At 34.3% G+C, this 19,692-nt stretch overlaps 1 protein-coding gene across 8 annotated transcripts in view; it reads right to left on the bottom strand.

The window, feature by feature from the left end:
- Nucleotides 1-19,692, bottom strand: part of Pcdh9 (protocadherin 9) — an 869,105-nt gene that overhangs the window by 406,765 nt on the left and 442,648 nt on the right. The window lies entirely within an intron of this gene.

Genomic DNA, 19,692 nt, shown 5'->3' with positions numbered 1-19,692 from the left:
AGAAAAGAAAAGAAAAATGTTAAATGTTAAAGTGGAAGGGTAACCAGTATCTAAATCTTGTCAAGCCCTGACTATTATTAAAGAGTAAATATTGCCGTTAAATGGGAAATAAGCATTATTGCATTTGTAATTCACAATTTTCATTTTCATGTTATTTTGCAGAATGAATCAGAATTTTGGGGTCTGGAGGGAATGTCAGGAGGCGTGCAGTCATCTAGTTATTGGCATTTGAAATGAAATTTTCTAGTAAAAAAAAAAACTAAAGTGTGTATTGTGTGTTTGTTATGTAGAAGCAGGAAATGAATCATATGCAGAGCTTTCAAGAAATATTTTATAGAGATTAAAGATATCTATATATAATCTACATGTGAAACAATAGTTCTCAAACTTCTGGAATTTGAGAGACTGTCTGATTCTTGTTTTGTTTTACTTTCTTTTGATACTGGGAATTGAATTCAGGGCCTGAGTGTTATCCCTTATCTTTTCCCTCAAGGCAGGTGCAATCTCACTTGAGTAACATCTCCTCTTCTGCTATTTCAGTGCTTAATTGGACATAAGAGTCTAGAGATATTTCTTTCGGGGCTGGCTTTGTAACTCAATCCTCACAAATTAGTTTCCTGGTAGTAGCATTTCAGTCATGAACCACTAATGCCAGGATCAAATATCTGTTTCTGGGTGGAATGCAACTCAATCCTTTCTATAAAAATGTCATAAATATACTAACCAATAAATGTCATTACTAATTTGAAATGAATCCAACATTTCTACAATTAAAAATTTAGCCCAGTTTAGTTAAAAGTTTTATCTCATGGTCTTTTTATATTACTTTTTTTGGGGGGGCGTGGGGTCCAGCCGTGGGGCCTGAACTCTGGGCCTGGGCGCTGTTCCTCACCTCTTCAGCTCAAGGCTAACACTCTACCACTTGAGTCACAGCGCCACTTCCAGCTTTTTTTTTCTGCTTATGTGGTGTTGAGGAATAGAACCCAGGGCCTCATGCATGCAAGGCAAACGCTTTACCACTGAGCCACCTTCCCAGCCCTGTCTTTTGATATTTCTTAGCTATAAAACATCCATATTCAAAAATAAATTGTTGTGCTTCCCCATTCACTTATGAAGGTGGCTTGATATTTATAACAAGTAAAAGTACATTCCCTAAATAATGTTTTTTGTTTTTTTATTACTTGAGTTAGTTATAGCAAGGAGAAATAAGTTACATGAGTTATAAAAATGTAGGATGAATAAAAGATATACCACTAATCTCAATTTCCTCAGTTTATAATTTCTGGAAAACATGTTTTTGCTTTTTATATAAAGATGTAAATATTCAAATAATCCTCTAAATTGTAAAGTTAAAAATTAATAGACTAGGAACATAAAAGATTACATTTAGCCAGGAGCCAGTGGCTTACGCCTGTAATCCTAGCTACTCAGCAGGCTGAAATCTGAGGATCTCAGTTTAAAGCCAGCCTGGGCAGAAAAGTCTGAGACTCTGATCTCCAATAAACCACTAGAAAACCAGAAGTGGTGCTGTGGCTCAAGCGGTAGAGCACTCACCTTGAGCTGAAGAGCTGAGGGATAGTGCCCAAGCCCAGAGTGCAAGCCCCACAACTGACAAAAAAAAAAAAAAAAAAAAAAAGATCATATTTGAAATAACCATGTAAATCAAAATTTTTATTTAAAGCTCATACCATTTTTATGAGATAAATACTATTTTCTTCTTCCAGGGAAGCAATCTGGTACCTGTAAAAATTAACTAAGCTGCCTATATCATCCAGTTGTCACACTATATGTAAACAAATTCAACAATTGTACTTGAGCTTTTGAGAGATATCACTCTCTTATTTGTTACTAAACCAAAGTTACATTTCTGATAGAGTGGTGTGTTGTAAGTACTCAGTGTGTATTTGTTCAATTGAACTAAAGCTGTAGAGCTGTGAATGAGAGTCAATAATATTTGGTGTTAAACACATCATCTTTTCACTATACTGTATTATACTGTACTAGAATAAATGGTAGGATCTCACTACCCTAGGAGAGAAAGTAACAACAACAAAATAAATATAACTACATGGCAAATCCCTGTTTCTTAGCCTTCTCTAAAGTGAACAAAGTAATGTTTTCTGTAATTTCTGTCATCAGCATTTTAAAAAGATAAAAAACCTAACTGAAATTATGAGATCCGAGGTTTTCAGTAAATTAAGTGGGAAAATTTAAACCAAACCAAAAAAAAAATCAGCCAATTTTCAAGAAGCAGTGTATGTCTTCATTTTGGAAATGTTATCTAAGCAAACAAGTATCTACAGAGCAGTGATGGAGCACAAAGGAAAAATTGCAAAGCATGTGAACTTGACACAGGCACAGAAATTCCCCAAGGCACATTTGAATCTGAAATCATAGGTCCAGATGGCTGTGGACTAGGAAGCCTCTGTAGTTGCGAATGGCGTTCTGTGCATGTCAAAATCCTTCACATTCTTTAGAACTCCCAATATGGTACCTAATTAATAATAAGTGCCCAGTAATTATAGTCATATCTTGATTAATATCAAGGGCCTGCCAAAGGCTCAGAGAAATAGTCTCTGTCTTAGGAGACAGAAAAATACACAATTGTTTGAAATACTCTAAAATTATAATTAGATCCACAAACATATCATTTAATGGTAATTGTCAGTGATGCTGTATATTTAATGCTTAAGGAAATAATATTCAAAAGAAAATGGCTACATTTAGAAAATTATAAAAATAAGTGTAAATAAGTTGGAATTGAATAGGCTTACCAACATTGAGGAATCTCCAATGAGATAAGTTTTTTTTTTTTTAAGTATTGTCTGAAGCCTTATTGTACTCACTAAATTGATTACAATAAAAATCTATGAAGTTTGAATATGTAGTTTTGTGAACTGTAAAAATGAAAAATTACTGTTCATTATTAAAGCTTCCAAGAAAATATTGAAAAATTGATTCACATTTTTAAATTTTGCTATCAATGGGTCAATATGTTAGTTCATTGACAGTCAAGGTTTTGATGCAATACATACCGATTCTACCAAAACATATTATGGGAATTCTAATTCTTATTTTTCTGTAGTTTCATTTCTGTACATTTTTAAACAAATATATTAGCTCTGGTACCAAAGTGACTGTGTTGTGAACTAGATGCCAAATTCTGTATTTAGTTTATTTTCCAATAACAGAAATATACCTGGGAATTGTTACCGACCTGTACGCAATATTTTCCTGTTACCCCTGCAGCTATATTTGGTTTTGTGGTTGATTTCTGGGCCAATATGCCTTTGACATCTTCCCTGCCCTTTCCCTAACTCTTTTCTAGAGTGATATTGAAGGTGACAGAATTGCCCTTTCCTTGGATCTTTCTTGACTTCCTTGATCTAGAATTGATAATTTGGAAATTATATAAAATAAATTTGGTTTCAAGTTGCATCTATGTTATGTATTGTTCATGCTACTAAATCATTTTCAGATCACTTGTTAAACTCTGATAAAAACAATTGATACAACAGTCACATACCACTGGAGGTTCAAGTTCATGTTTATTTAAACTGTTTTCTCCCTTATTCATTCAATAAAATTCTAAATGATGTCACTAAAAAGTGAAAACTGCCTGGAATATATGAATTATGGAAAACAATTTAGGGGTTACTCTTCAGAGTTTAAAAATAGCAAATAATATAGAGAGTTGCTATCATTTCAATCTGGAATTTAACCCCAAAGACCCATGTGTACAGAAAGATTAATTTCAAGTCTATGGCACCACATGTTCCTGGAAGGAATAGGTATCCACTGCATATCTGTCTGTCCATATCTTCCTGCCTCACTTTCTCACTGTCTCAGTCTCTCTTTGTCTTTATTTCATCCTGTCTCCCTCCCTGCTTCTCTCTCTGTGTCTTTTCCTCCTTTTTCCCTCCCTCCCTTCCTTCCTTCCTTCCTTCCTTCCTTCCTTCCTTCCTTCCTTCCTTCCTTCCTTCCTTCCTTCCTTCCTTCCTTCCTTCTCTTCTCTTCTTTCACCTCTCTCCTGTGTCTTTTTTCTTTTCAGCTACATCAAGGAGAATTGACTTGCACCAATCACTCTTGTGTACTTTCACAGACTGCAACCATCAGGATCAAACTGCTGCAACTGTGAGTCAAATATAACTTTCTATCTTTTTTATTGTGAAAATACCATACAGAGGAGTTACAATGACACGGGCAAGATAATGAGTACATTTCTTATCAAGCATTGTTACCTCCTCCTTTGTTTCCCCTTCCTATCCCTTCCCACCCCTCCCCAAAGTTGTAAAGTTCATTTTTCAACATAATGACTTGTACAACTCATTCATGCAATGGGTCCACCTGTATCCCTATTTAAACGATTTGGTTTTTTTTCTTAAGTTATCACAAGTATTTTGAAACAGTCAAAGAAAGCTAACACAAGACACAAAAGTATACAAAACAAACAGGAAAATAGTAACTCCTCAAAACAGAAAATTTCTGATTACTCTAGAAACAAATCATCCAATATTAATTATTCGACATTTTCATATGTGACAAGATTAAACATTTCAGCATCAATTAAAATAAATTGTGTTTAAGATGGAATATATTTCACAAAATACTTCATATTTTCTGAAATTATGAAAATATTGATAATAGATTTCTTGCAAATTTTCTTACTGAAAACATTAAGGAACAGTATAAATTTCTGGATATAGTCTGAATTGGATTAAATTTTTAAATGCCAATAATTATCTCAAATATAGCCATCAATATTACATGTTGTTTGTATAGGAAATGTACTAAAACAATGTATAAAATACATATTGATTTTATAATGTGTAATTTTAAATTTATTTAATGTGTTGAAGAAGATGAAGGCATGTTTTGATGTCTGTATCATTAATATGCAATTTCAGTAACAAAGCACTCTCAGGAATTAAAAAAAATACTTAATAAGCACACACACACATATATATATATATATACATATAAATTTTCAAATATTGTCATCAAGGTAAATATATGATAAATCATTTTCCAAGTTACTCAGGCTACTTAAATTTTACATGTATATATTTGAGTGTTTTTAAATAAATATGACTTTTCTAAAATAATACATATTTTCTGTATAATATGCATACAATAGTAAAGGAAGGCAAAAGAAAACATTTTACTTTAGAGTATAAAATAAACATACAATTTGAACAAGGGAATCTGTGCTAATGAGTGCTTACTCCACTGTGTAGTACCTATGTTGAAATATAAAATGAGAGCCAGACAAAATGTAGTATTTACTTGCAGGTATTAGGTATAGGTAAACACAAAGCAGGTGAAAGTGAGCTTTGATGAGTGAAAGACTCTTATATGAATGCCAATTGAATGTTTGCTTGACATTTCAAACACAACTGTGGTAGCCTTCACTGATTTTATTATACCTCCTCCGAAGGAATTCTAAGAGTAAAAGGAGAGGTACATTTACCTCTTTAGTTAAAATCAAGGCTTTAAGCCGGGTGCTCGTGGCTCACGCCTGTAATCCTAGCTATTCAGGAGGCTGAGATCTGAGGATCACGGTTCAAAGCCAGAGCTGGCAGGAAACTGAATGAGACTCTTATCCCCAATAAACCACTAGGAAACCGGAAGTGGCACTGTGGCTCAAGCGGTAGAGGGCTCCCCTTGAGCTGAAGAGCTGAGGGATAGAGCCCAAGCCCAGCGTTCAAGCCCCACGACCTACCAAAAAAAAAAAAAAATCAAGTCTTTGTCCCAAATAAACCCATGATAGATTGAGAATATGGTAAGATGAATATGAACTCTCGACCCTTAACCAACCAAACATCATGACTTAGCAATACAGTGCACTGTAGATCACCAGCTGTTTATCCTCATTATTGTGTCACTGAATAGGAAATTCTTGCTCTCCTCCTGGCATTGCAGAAGAGTTTCACAGGATGTAATGGCAGGAGAGGGGATACAAATTTTAAATCTTCAGTATTTTTCTGTTGAACACAGGCCACTTTATTATCATAGTAATCATGCAGCAGAGTAAATCACTATCTGTCATGAATTATTTATATATCAAGTTGATAGGTATAAGAAGTATTCTCTATTAAAAGTGAGACCATTCATAGAAGGAAAACATATCAATAAAACTGACTTCAGAGAGGAAATCATGTGAAAAAAAATTAAGGCACACAGTCTGCTTCAAAAGATTCTTAAGTGAAGGTTACATAGGTCACAAATTTAGTTAATAGCAGAACAGATTACTTTAATCTCTTTGGAATTTAAAATTGGGCTACTGACCATAAATATATATGCAGATATTAGTTTGTTATAGACAAGAATTTGTACAGGTAAAACATACATATATACATACCTAAACACATAGAACTTTGCTTCTTATTCTGGATTTGTGTGTGTATGTGTGTGTGTGTGTGTGTGTGTGTGTGTGTGTGTGTGTGTGTGTGCGCGCGCGCGCGTGCGTGTCCTGGAGGTTGAATTCAGGGCCTGGAAGCTGTCCTTGAGATTTTTTTTCTTCAAGGCTAGTATTCTGTCACTTCAGGGTCAGTTAAAGATGCAGGTAAATGTAGCTTGTGATTCAAACAAGAGTTCATTTATTTTTTTTTTTCACTTAGGTTAGAACTATTAATATCTGCATGTAAAAGTTTCTATATTGATTATAAGGAACATTCCAATTTTAGACCTTGAAACCACCATAGTTCATTCAGCTACAACTGATAAAGCTAATAGTCACATTGTTTTGATAAAGTGACTGAAATACCCATAACATAGTTTTTATTACTTAGCTTAAAAAATTTCAAGATAAAATTTAGAAAGAAAAGAAAAGAAAGGAAGGGAGGGAGGAGGGAAAGAAGGATAGAAAGGAGGTAATTATATCATCTGAAAATATATACATGGAATGAAGTTCAGAATCTTAGACATGGCTCTTCACCATTGTTGGCATAGTATAAAATAGGTATGATGGTTTAGATATGAATTATCCCCAAAGTTTCATGCATTATAGACTGATGAGCTGTTAGGAAGGTGATTAGATCATGAGGACATTAACTATCAATGAGTAAATCTATCGAGGAATTGACAATTCAATCACATTATTTAGAAATAATAGAAGCTAAGAATTGTGGTCAGGTTGAAGGAAGTAGGTCAAGTAGACCTGTATTTGAAGCATATTTCTTGTCCCTAGGCTTCTTGGTGCTCCCCCTACTCTCTCCCTTCCTCTCTTCCTCTCTTTCTCCCTTCTTTTCTCCCCCTTCTCTCCTATTTGCCCTGCGATGAGCTGCATGTGTGCACCACAGGTTCCCAGCCACAGTGCTGGGCCTTCTCATGTGCCTCCTCTAAGGGAACATGACTTGAGACCTCTGGATCTGAGAATCCAAATCAATTGTTCCTCCCTTAAGTCATTTTTCTCAGGTATTTTGTCACAATGACAAACATGGTAACTAATGCATTTACAATTTCTGAGCAAAGAAGTAATAAAGAATAACAAAAATATTTTATACTTTTGTACCATCATTAATATTTGAGAAAATTGATGAAGAGAGCCCTATTATTTTGCATATGCATATAAAAAATGTTACCAAGTGAGAAGAGGGGAGAGAAAAGTAAAGGGGAGTAGAGAAGAGGGGAAAGGAAAGGAAAGGAAGGGAAGGGTTACATATGCTAACAACTCTGAGTACAGCTACTGACATGTCTGGAGAGAAGGACTCTCTAAACTCTGAGAATCAGTAATGAAGAACCATTTGCCAGCCCTACCCTGCCAAGGGAAAATAGGTCATTACTTAGGAAAGGGAGGTGGATAAGGATTCTTTGGAACATTTGGCACACAAATACACACTATATCTAATCATTCTCAAACATAACTAGGAATTAGAAGCAGAAATAACATAATCCAAGATCTCACACTGGACATGTTAAACCACAATCTTTACAAATATTTTAATTTAGGCTATGTAGATAACTCCAAGACTACACTAACACGACAGCATTCTACAAATTTCCGTTTGAAAGTACTTGCTATTTGAAAGAGAAAGGGGAAAAAAACCTTAAGACTGAGGAGGTAAAAGAGAGTTCAAGACGAAATAAGAAAGGGGCAAAGGAGTGAGGAGAGACAGAATCAATATCACTAGAAGTTGTCAGCCTATCATGAAAAAATTAAAGAAAACAACATTCAATATCTGGCTTTTTAGGAGATTTCTACTGGGGTCAGTCATCAATAGTGTTGCATAATACAGCAAACCCAAGCAGTCCTTGTTTGTTTCAGCTGAGATTACCTCCTACAACATGGTGGTAGGGTACCACATAGTGGTTTATTCAATAAGAATTTTGAACATGTAGTTGTCACGTAGGTTTAAAGTATGGACCTAAGTGCAGAAGATGCTTAATACTCCTTCCAAGCAAATGAACCTATGCTATGATCCCCTAATGATTTGATTAGAAGCACTTAAAATCTCTTCATATAAATGGAGCTTATGTCTGATTTAGACTCTAAAATCTTAGAAATGTATGTGACAAAAAAATTGGGTCAACCTAATGAAGGTTTGCTGAAAGACACCCATCAAAAGAAGTCACCAATATGCACGGTGGCAATGATGCCCAGGCCCCGTGTGGGAAGTTAGTCTCCTTAATAACATAGACAAAGTATTATCTCAAAAATGTATATGCTTCCAGGTTATGAAAATGATCTAAGCCTAATTGCATTATGTAAAGCCCACTGTTAAAATTTCTCTATCATTAAGGAACATCCTGTTACTTACACTCCTTTGCTTTACACATTGTACCATTTACTCAGTGTCCCACAGAACAACTCTAAGTCAAGTCAGTCCAAATGGTTCCTGGTTTAGTGGTTATTCTAGTGTTTTTCATTTAATCTTAATAACTGAGGGCACTAATGCATATACATTTGTTAGTTTGTTCCACCTGAAGACTCAAAGTGACACACACTCTGAAAGCATTATACCTACTGATTCTTTTGAACATTCAAGGAAAAAACATGAGAATGGACCAGGAAAGAGCTTGTTGAAGAGCCTGTAAGTAAAATGCTAAATTCTCTGCAACATCTTTTATAGAAAAACAAACAAAAAATTCTTAAAGGTACAGGATAGAGTGAATTCTGTTCAATGGAATACATGTTTTCCAGAGGTACTAAAAAATATCACTTTAAATCATGTCTATGGAGCAAATCATCAAATAGACATTATGAATAATTATTATTTCCCTCTTTTCCATTTTCTTTCCAAAATATTTATCAAAAGCCTTGTAAAATATTCTATGTTGTTCAAAAAGAGTAGAGCATGCTAAGGTTGCAAAGATTGAATCATACATCTAGTACATAACATATTTGAAAAGGAATAATCGTAGCATATTATGGCTGGAATGAGTAAGATGAGGGTGAGCAAATTCTACAATCGAGTCTTAGCTTATCATTGTAAATGGTCTGCCAAGAAAGACCTATTCCAGTACAAACCTTGTGAGTGTGATTTTTGCATCTGTAAATGCTTTTGTGTATTTATGACCTTTATTACTTATTGATATGCTGTGAAAATATGAATAGTGAATGTATAATTTTCTACTTTGACTATAGTAGAACCAATCAAAGGCATAATCTCTTAAAGGAATTAAACTAAACATATTCAATGCATCTCTGTTCTCTAAGTTGAAATTTACATGTAGATGTATTTATGTAAGATTCAATGCATGTAACAAGGCTCTTGAAGTAATTTAGTTCTCATGAAGTTTACAGTCTGCAATTACATTAATATTGATGGATTTAAAGGTGAAATGGGTTCTTTGCCTCCTTTTCAGGGAAATGAAATTTATGGTAGAGCAGGGGATATATGCAGGATGTGATGAAGAGAATTTTACTTCTGTAGAGTTGTATCAATTCCCAATTTACAGTTGTAATCACACATCAAACTGTATTTTTAACAGTTTGGAATGTTGGCTGCAATGAGTGACACAACCACAGATTTTAATATATAATTATAAAAGGTTTCCTTGATGAAGTAGAAAAAGAATACAACAGTATACTAGCAACCAGGTTGCAAATATAAAAGAAGCCCCTTGCCGACACAGCAACCTTTTCTCTTTGGTGATTTCTCCACAGCCAAGAGAAGCTTTAATAGGGAAAATGTCACTGTGGATCAAATGTCTTCCTCATACAGCTCATTTTTATTATAACTTAATCTGAAATATAAATTATTGCCCTTAAAGGCAATAAAGCTAACAAATAAATCAGGTGGAAAAAAGGTAATTCTCTGTAGATTTTCATATTTATGGAAGTAATTTAAAAGATCAATAGATTTAATGAGAAAAATTCAACTTTACATATGTCTCATATTTTGCTTTGTCCATATTTGCCTTTAATTTTCATAAAGGCTTACATTTATATTTCTATTTGAAGTGGTTGCCAGTTAAAAATATCATCATCATCATTAAGTTTCACCCAGCCATCAAACAAACAAGCACATTTCAAAGTAGTATTCCCACGCTGCAGGGCTCCAGTAAAGGAAATAATAAAGTGAAATATGAATAAAAAGTAAGATTGTTCTTTCTGAGGAAGAGATCTAATTAAAAGGAGGACCTAACAACTCTATGGATTAATTGGAAGCCAACTGAGATAATTGGACCTAGGGGAGTATGATTACACCCATCATAAACTGCTTTTTTCACAAGTATAGGTTAAGTGCTTGATGCTTTAATTGGGTGTAGCACTACAATGAAACTAAGGATAGTACAAAAAATAATATTTGGGAAGGCAATCTTCAGTAGTTCTCTGGCATCATTAATAGTGCTGCATATCCTTTTATTTTTCAAATATGCAATTTTCTAGATTTCTTGTAGCTACTTTTGGTAACACTGTGGTTATAATTCTATCAACCAAAACACACTTAGGCTATTAAAGCTTGACCTACATGCTACATGTAAACTGCTTTGCAATTAAGAATTCAACACAATCACATCATTCTGTGATTGAAATTAAAATGGGCTGCTGTTTTGGAAGATATTTTCAAAAGTTAACTGTAGCAAACACTGGCTTTCAGTTAGGTGATCTTCCCGGAAATAGAAACACAAAATTGTGTTTTTGGGGAGTGATAATGATCATGTGTGAGGTCAGTCTCCCTATCTATATATTTAAAGAGTCTGCATGAAAGCAGATGCTTAAAAGGTTTTAATAAAATGAGGTTTTTTTTTGGGGGGGGGCCTAAGAAGTATAAGGACCAATTTTGGGCATCATATGTTCAGAAGGTTTTCCTCTGAAAATATGTAAAACTAAAAACTATTTACTTGTACCCAACACATTGTAATAGTATAGTATTTTAAAACAAGTTTCTGTTAAAACAAGTGTAGAGATGAAAACTTTATTGCATTTACAGTGGGAAATAGATTAAATTATGAACAGAAATTCCACTTTGTTATGAAAATTTCAGAAATAATATTAAGTTCTTACTACAGTGACAGAAGGCTACTCAAGCACCCTATTTTTCAAATCGTTAACTTAGAAAAGTGGTTTAGCAGGATCTAGTATTTATGTATGTGTTAATCGTATGCTTAGAAGCCTTAGATCACAACACCATCATCCATTATGAGGATTATTTCATGAGGCTATGATGAATAGCCACCTTTCTATGCCTGCTGTGAGGAAATGATGCTAGAAACCTCCTGCACTATGCCTCTTTCTTGAGTTCACCCACATAACATCAGCAATATAGTCCAAGTAATTAAACTCAAGGATCAGTCATTACTGGGTTGTACTTATAGTCACTTTCCTACAAAAACCTTATTGCTTATGCCAGACCATACTTCTACTTTTATAATAAGAATTTGTTCCCCACATCCTTACTATGTGTTTTCTTTTTGGCCTTTCAGGCTTAAAAACCTATACTTTGTCCTTCAAGATTATTCAGAAAACTCAAGCCAACTATACCTTTCAAAAATCTAAACACATCATTATAAACACTAAATTTTTCATCTGAACTCTAAAATATGGCAGGTTCTTTCTAACCCCATCACTCCAATTTTACCTGAATTAACTCCTACATATATTTGAGGATTTAGCTCAAATATCACACATCAGCCTGTATTTGCACAGTGTTTCTGTACTTCTTCAAATTAGTCATCTTCCCCATGTAATTGTAACCCCAATGTATGGTATTTTCACAATAAAAAAGTAGTCATCTTCATTTTAATAACCAGTATGATTATTTTTTATCTATAGGAGATTATATCCTTTTCCCTCCCTCTCTGTCCCTTCCTTTTTTCTTCTTTCTTCTTTATCTTTATCAACCAGTATTACTTTTTCTATTAGTTCTTTTTTCATAAATACTTAAACACAGCTCAACATAGTTGTAGTCCTTCCAAGACAAGACACATATTAAACTACTAATTGCAATATTAATGAGATAATCACTGTAGAGATAAATGCTAGAAGGACAAAATTATGGGAAATACTTCATTTTCTAAGCACTAGCATTGGAAATGAAAACAGATGCTGGTTGGTAATAGTCCTCACTTGAGAGAGGGAGCCAATACAGAATTCTTATGAACATTTGTTACTGTGCTCAGTTTTAATTAGGTTAAACACTTGGATTCTTATTTTTGTAACCTACAACCAATAGGGAACCTGATTATACTACTGCCTAATTCTAGATTCTTATATATAAATGTAGATTCTCATATGTAAATGTTACATAAGCAGTTTTCTCCATGAAAAATGAGTAAAAACTTATAAATATTTGAAAGAAAAATTGAATAGGCAAATTGAGTTGGTATTATCAAAGTGTTTCTAGGAAGGCAAAGGGATCTTGGGCTGTATCAATTTGTAAGAAAGAGAATAGTCATACTATAAAAGATAATAATTATTTGTGATGCTTAGCTTATCACAACTCAAATAAATTGTAATGAGAATTTCACAAAAATATAAGGCAACCGAATTCTAAGAAGAAGACCATAAGGTAGCTATTTCTTGGCCTAAGGAATTCAAAAAATCTCATATTATTTTCAGAAATATAGCTTTCTCTATAAGCAGCAACCTAGCAAGTGCAGTAAAACTGCTTTATTAGTACAATATATTTCATGCATATGTCTGATCAGATTTGCTCTAGGGATGATTGCAGTGCCTGGAGAAACCTGCAATAGGAAGAGAAATAATATTTCCATACATTCTGAAAACTCCCAAGGTTTTCTTCACCTGATGTTACTTCAACACCGAGCATTTTGTCAGCTTTTTATCAGTGGCAGACCCTAAATACAAGCAAGTATTTGAGTTCCCAGTGTTTTTTCTTCATTTATAAAGTTATATTGGATGGATATTTTTAATATCTGTAAAACTGCAAGCTAATAAATATTATTTTATAAATGCTCATTAAAATGAGAAAAATGATAATGGTTAATAGAGAACATCTTAGTATAATAAGTAACAAAAAGGGATCTAGCCACGAAAACCACAAGTAATCTTTTAAGTAGCAAATGCTATATTTTTATTGCAAATATCAAATATAAAAGTTTGTACATATTGGGGCTGGGATGGTGGCTCAGTGGTAGAGCGTTCGCCTTACATGCATGAGGCCCTGGGTTCGATTCCTCAGCACCACATAAGCAAAAATAAAAAAGCCAAAAGTGGCCCTGTGGCTCAAGTGGTAGAGCGCTAGCCTTGAGCTGAAGAGCTGAGGGACAGTGCCCAGGCCCAGAGTTCAGGCCCCACAACTAGCCCCTCTTCCCCCCCCAAAAAAAAATGTTTGTAAATATCAAAGTTATTTTTTGTACTTCATACAAATGTCCAGGAATACTATTTTTTGTACCTAGTGTATTAGATTCAGTTTTATTTCTCAGTCTCTGCATATAGATTGCTATTGTCTGGAGGAAAGTAAGCCAGAATAACAGAGTCCCACAAAAATTGGTTTCAGGCAATTACCTGACTTATGTAACTTCAACCCCTCTGTACATCATCTTTCAAAAACAATACAAATACATTAAAGAATGGTTTCAATCATTTAGATTTTGTTAGTTGCAAAGGGTTCTGGCTAACCTCTTATGAACCATAATGAATCAATCAGAAGTGTGTAACTTTTAGAATTTCACTTTTTAATGGTAATATAAATTATGTGTTAAAGCACTGGACTGATTTCAAATCAGCCAGCTGTTGTGTCATTCATGTATCCCTCTTCACATCCCATAAGAAACAAAAGAAAATTGCTGAGTCCACCCTTTCTATAAGAATTTCCATCAACTATGAAAAATTTATATATAGTGATGTCCAATATGAGCCATATATGGCTAGTGAGCATTTGAAAAGTTCCCAGCCTGACAAAGAAACACATTCTTAAGTTTAATTTATTTAAATTTAAATAGTACCACAGGGCTAATGTTTATTGTACTAGACAATATAGAATGATTTGTATAACTGTCCTTGCACCTATTCCTGGAGATTTTCCCATTCATATTTACATTGTGAGCAAGATAATTGTGTCCAAACATATTCATAATAATCTGCTTCAAGCTGCAGAATAAGAGTCTGCCTGAGTTTCTTTAGCTTATTCCTGAGGGACGGAAGGTCACAAGAGACAGAATTGCTATTATGAGAGCCAGTGTCTGACTCACCCGTTCTTTACCTGGTGGAATAAAAAGACACCTTGCAAACCTATCGTGCTCCACTGTCCCTATGTGACTCACCGTCTGCTTGTGTGATATGGGGAAGAAAGCAGCTCCCCAACAGATGGTTTATGACTGTGCTGAAGAAAGAGTAGGAAATGATGGAGCTACTTCTTTTGCCTGCTCACCTAGTAGTTTCAGGGCTTTCATTTCATTTTATTTTTTTTTTCTCCAGAGGGAAACTCATCAGCAATTTTTAAAGGATACTTAACATATTTCCAGAACATATATAATGGACAAATTGTGCTAGCTGTGCCAAACACAATATTATGTGGTTATATTTCTGTCCTCCTTGTTCTATAAAAGAAACATATGCATTTAGTGTGCTTCATCAAGGTACCAACACTTGGGTATTGCTCAGCCCTAGAGTTTTCATTTTAATCTCTGGAGGTGATTTACAATACCCTGAATGACGTATTGTTATTGTCACCTGTGCATTAAGGTAGACTATATTCAAGTAAAATCAGTACTCAGTGGGCACTAATTCTATTGTGTATAATTACAATTGCCCTGGTCCTTCGAACTTTTTAGCCAATGCACCTATTTACTCCCCTTCAATCAGATAACTGTGTGCTATATACACAAGTTTCAGTACTTAGCACCTTGAGATTTTTCTTTTTCCAAATTGCCATCTACTACCTTGTTGCTATTTCTCATTCAATTCTGTTTGGCTATTATTCTCTGAGTATGTGACATTGAAGTCTTGTATAATTACCAGATTCTATCTGCATGATGATTAAGTCCCTTTTTTTATTTATTTATTTGCTGATTACCATTAATGCTTTACAAAAAAAAATCTTTTACCTGAGGGGCTGGGAAGGTGGCTCAGTGGTAGAGTGCTTGCCTTGCAAGCATGAGGCCCTGGCTTTGATTCCTGGGCACCACATACGCAGGGGGGAAAAAGGAATGAACTAGAATCTTTTACCTGAGTAGCTTTGATTTATGAATTATGAACTAACTAGTGTTTCGTCTAAAACTGGCATAACATTTGTTTGCTTTTTCAAAAAAATCATTCTTGAAGAATAAGAAATGGAATAACAAGATTTATCAGTGTCTCAGGAAGCAAGGCATGTGGTATAGAAAAAACTAACTCACATCACCTTTTCTATTTGTCCAGTTCTTCTTTCAGATATGGAGAGTGTGTCTACTTGGTTTACTATCCATAATAGGACCTTTTGGGGAGTAAAATTAAGCTAGCAGGTATCAATGGAGGTTATATCCAGTAAATCAAGCCATGGTAACTCCAGCATTAAGTCTACTTGAATAAATCATGGTAGGACCTCGACAGGAAGAAGCAAAGCCTTAGAAATTACAGAGATTGCTGTTCTTTTTACACTAAAGTCTGACCTCTTCAATGTGCATGACTCCAGCTACCATGGTTGAGTCCCTTGAAACATTTATTTTGCTTTTGTCTTATCCTTTCGGACAATACCCATTTGGGAATTTATTGTCCTATTACTGTGTCTGTTCTATTTAAAAAGATCTTCTGGTAGTTATACAAAGGAGTTGCCATTTAACAAGGCAGGATAGGCACAATGCATCGTGATCAATGTCATTCCTTACAGCATTCTCCCTCATCCGTCCCCACCCATATATTTTTAATTTGACCAATTTTAGCATACTTTGAAATGTTAAGTGTGGCATTATTTCATTTCAAGTTTAAACAAGTTAGATTCATTTATGGGGTAACATACATGTATTTTAGAGCTGGCACTCATAAGAAATAGATCACATCTGAATTTTAAAATGACTGCAAATAAAACATTTGCTTTACAACTCCACATATTAAACTCAATTTCAAAGTTCTCTTCACTATTTAGGCACCCCATAACTATTTTTTCTCTCTCTTCTCACCCCTGATACTTAAAAGAAACTGGAAAAAAATATTTTCTTTGGTTCCTTTTTGCCCATATCAAGTTCTACAAGCTGCAGATAATTATTAGTCAATCAGATATATTCTTCACATTAATTTGTTGATACATAACTTACATTTCCTACTAGGCCAGGGTATGACAAGAAAACATAAACATATTTAATTTACTAGGATGTCAATTACAAAAAAATTACACAAATAAAACAAAATTTCACATACAAAATGTGTCTGGAGAGAGTCCTCTATGGACATACGAGGGCCAACATTTAACATTGAAGATCGAGGTTGCTATGTAGAGAAGACAAAGCTATAAGCACTAAGGCCATGTATTTCTTTTCCTTCAGCTAACTGGAAAGCCCTAAGAGCTTACTTTCATTCTCATTCTAAACCAGTTTTGCTGTTTCAGTGAATATTTGCATTCTTGAAATAAGAAAAACAAAACTGAAACATGAACATGTGCAATTGTTTAGATTAATTTATGTTAAATGAGCCATGGCTGTATAGTGGGTCATTAATTTAGAAATATTAATAATATCTATTATTATGTGACAGAAAAGAAAGATTATTTATAAATCCACAGTTATGTGTAATTACTTCTTACAGGAGATACTCTGCTACTTGAGATGCTTTTTTAGACTTGATTCTAGTCGACTGCTATTTAAGAAATTAATAAGATAAGCCACAAACTTAAGTCAAATGTATAATTTAACAAATTTCATCATATTAACATAGGCAAAATGCAATGGGTGTATTTTTATCAAGTAATAACATCCAAAATTCATTTATTTATATAGAAAATAAATATGATATATTAACAAAGTATTATATATCTATAATTAAGCACACACTTATGATACATCTCTACCTGGATGATTATATTTTAGTTATTGAATAGCCAGATGTGGTGGCTGGCTACATCTTGAGCAGTTTTAGAGGTTATAATAAAAGACACCATTTTTAAAATTAAATAAATGTTCAAGCTAAAAATTACACCTAAATTCTTGTTTTGCATTTTCAATTATTTATTAGTCCAGAAAATAATGCATGACAAAATGCTGATTAAAAAAATAAACATCTGGGCTGGGAAGGTGGCTCAGTGGTAGAGCGCTTGCCTTGCATGCTCGAGGCCCTGGGTTCGATTCCTCAGCACCACATAAGCAAAAAGAAAAAAGCCGGAAGTGGCGCTGAGGCTCATAGTGGTAGAGCGCTAGCCTTGAGCTGAAGAGCTGAGGGACAGCGCCCAGGCCCAGAGTTCAGGCCCCACGACCGGACCCAAAAAATAAATAAATAAATAAATAAATAAATAAACATCTTAAATCTGACTCTACAATTGATATTCTCTATGATCCTATCTATAGGATAAGGAACTTTTAATTTCATAAATATCTAAATATTTTTGATAGGTTGAATTCTTAATAGAGTCATTTCAGTCTAAGCTGACTTTTTTATTGCATGATAACAGTTAAATATATAGCTAGCAAATATACAGCTGGCTTATGAGGCAGTTTGATGACTGAATTATTGCTTTACCCTTAGTTTTCAGATAGTGTTGAATTTTTAAAATTGTTCTAGTTTAGCACAATATTCTATAAGTCACCAAGTCCATATGTAGCTACAAATTATTTCATATGAAGCCCAAGTTAATGTAACCCTGATGTATAGTTTACATTTTTCTTCTCCCAAATGTTTTATTTCAGTGACAAGGACAAAATATAAGTGCTGAGATAATAAATTCTTCAGAGACCAAACTCCTACTAATTACAATTTCCTTTGCTGATTTCTAATTTCTTTGTAATATCAGTAACAGTTTTAACACCTTGTCAGGCATTCAGAAACTTCCATCTGTGCAGCATGGTGCATTCATGAAATAAACCCATCTGCACAGCTGATTAAATGTTGGATTAAGTCCATGTCTTCACTTTGCCCTGCACAAGGTGAATCCTAGGACAGTTGTTGCCTTTAAAGAAAAAAATTTGGATTGACTTTCAAACATGGAGCTAATAGTCTAAGCATCACTTTCTGTTTAGTGCTTGTTAATTTTAATCCCATTCTTTTTTTAAAAAATCACATATTCTGTAAGTCAATTGTAATTATTTGGCCAGTTGGGAACAGGAGATAATTTCCATGATCTCTTCAATAAAAGATGCATCCTTAACAATCTCTAATCATTATTATGCCACATGTTATTGCATGGTTCTATGATGAGTAGGCTTTATTATGAATCTTTGCTTTGACTGAGAACTCAACAATTACTGACTAAGGCCAAGGTTCCAGTTATACAGGTCTCAAAGTACATGTATGGTAGCAAATTAAAAATTAATGAATAAATTAATTATTTAAATTTATTCCATAACTTGAAAACATTTCTGAAGCTCCTACTGGATATGAAGTATGCTCTAGTTTAGGAATTGAAGATAATGTACTGATCTAAAGAAAATGTATATAAGAATGATGTACAGGAGTTTAGCTGTGTCTCTCTAATTTAAGTGTACATAGAATATTACATATGTATTATATATATGTATATAAACATATTATAGTCTTACAAGAGTTAAAGAAAGGCAATAATATTGATTAGGACACACAAGATATCATTACTAAACAGAATTTTTTTTCGTTGGTCTTGGGGCCTAAACTCTGGGCCTGGGTGCTGTCCCTCAGCTCTTCTGCTCAAGGCAAATGTTCTACCAGTTGAGCCAAGCACCACAGCACCACTTCTGGCTTTTTCTGCTTATGTGGTATTGAGGATTCGAACCCAGGACCTCATGCATGCAAGGCAAGCCCTCTACCACTGAGCCACCTTCCTAGCCCCAAGAATAATCTTGAATTACAAGAAGAAAGAAAACTGGCCATGCTGGTGTCTCAAAGAAGGGCTTTCTCTGGCCATTTTCAAGAAAACTAACAGCAGATGCTGACAAGGATATAGCAGAAGGGAACAGCTACTAAACTTCTGGTAAGAATATAACCTTCTTCAACCTATCTGGAAATCAGTTTTTCAAAAGAATAAACATAGGCTTTTCCTATGACCCAGCAATCCTACTCCTGGGGATCTACCCAAATGACCAGAAACCTGCCCATACTAAAGCCACCAGCATAACCATGTGCATTGCAGCATTTTTTTTTTTTACCATACCTAAGATATGGACTCAATCCACATGCCCCTCAGT

This window comes from Dipodomys merriami, unplaced genomic scaffold, assembly GCF_024711535.1.
Source record: "Dipodomys merriami isolate MVZ:Mamm:240054 unplaced genomic scaffold, mDipMer1.0.p SCAF_6, whole genome shotgun sequence".
NCBI lineage: Eukaryota > Metazoa > Chordata > Mammalia > Rodentia > Heteromyidae > Dipodomys > Dipodomys merriami.
The sequence above is the reverse complement of the archived record's forward strand: the minus strand, read 5'-3'. Positions and strand labels throughout refer to the sequence as shown.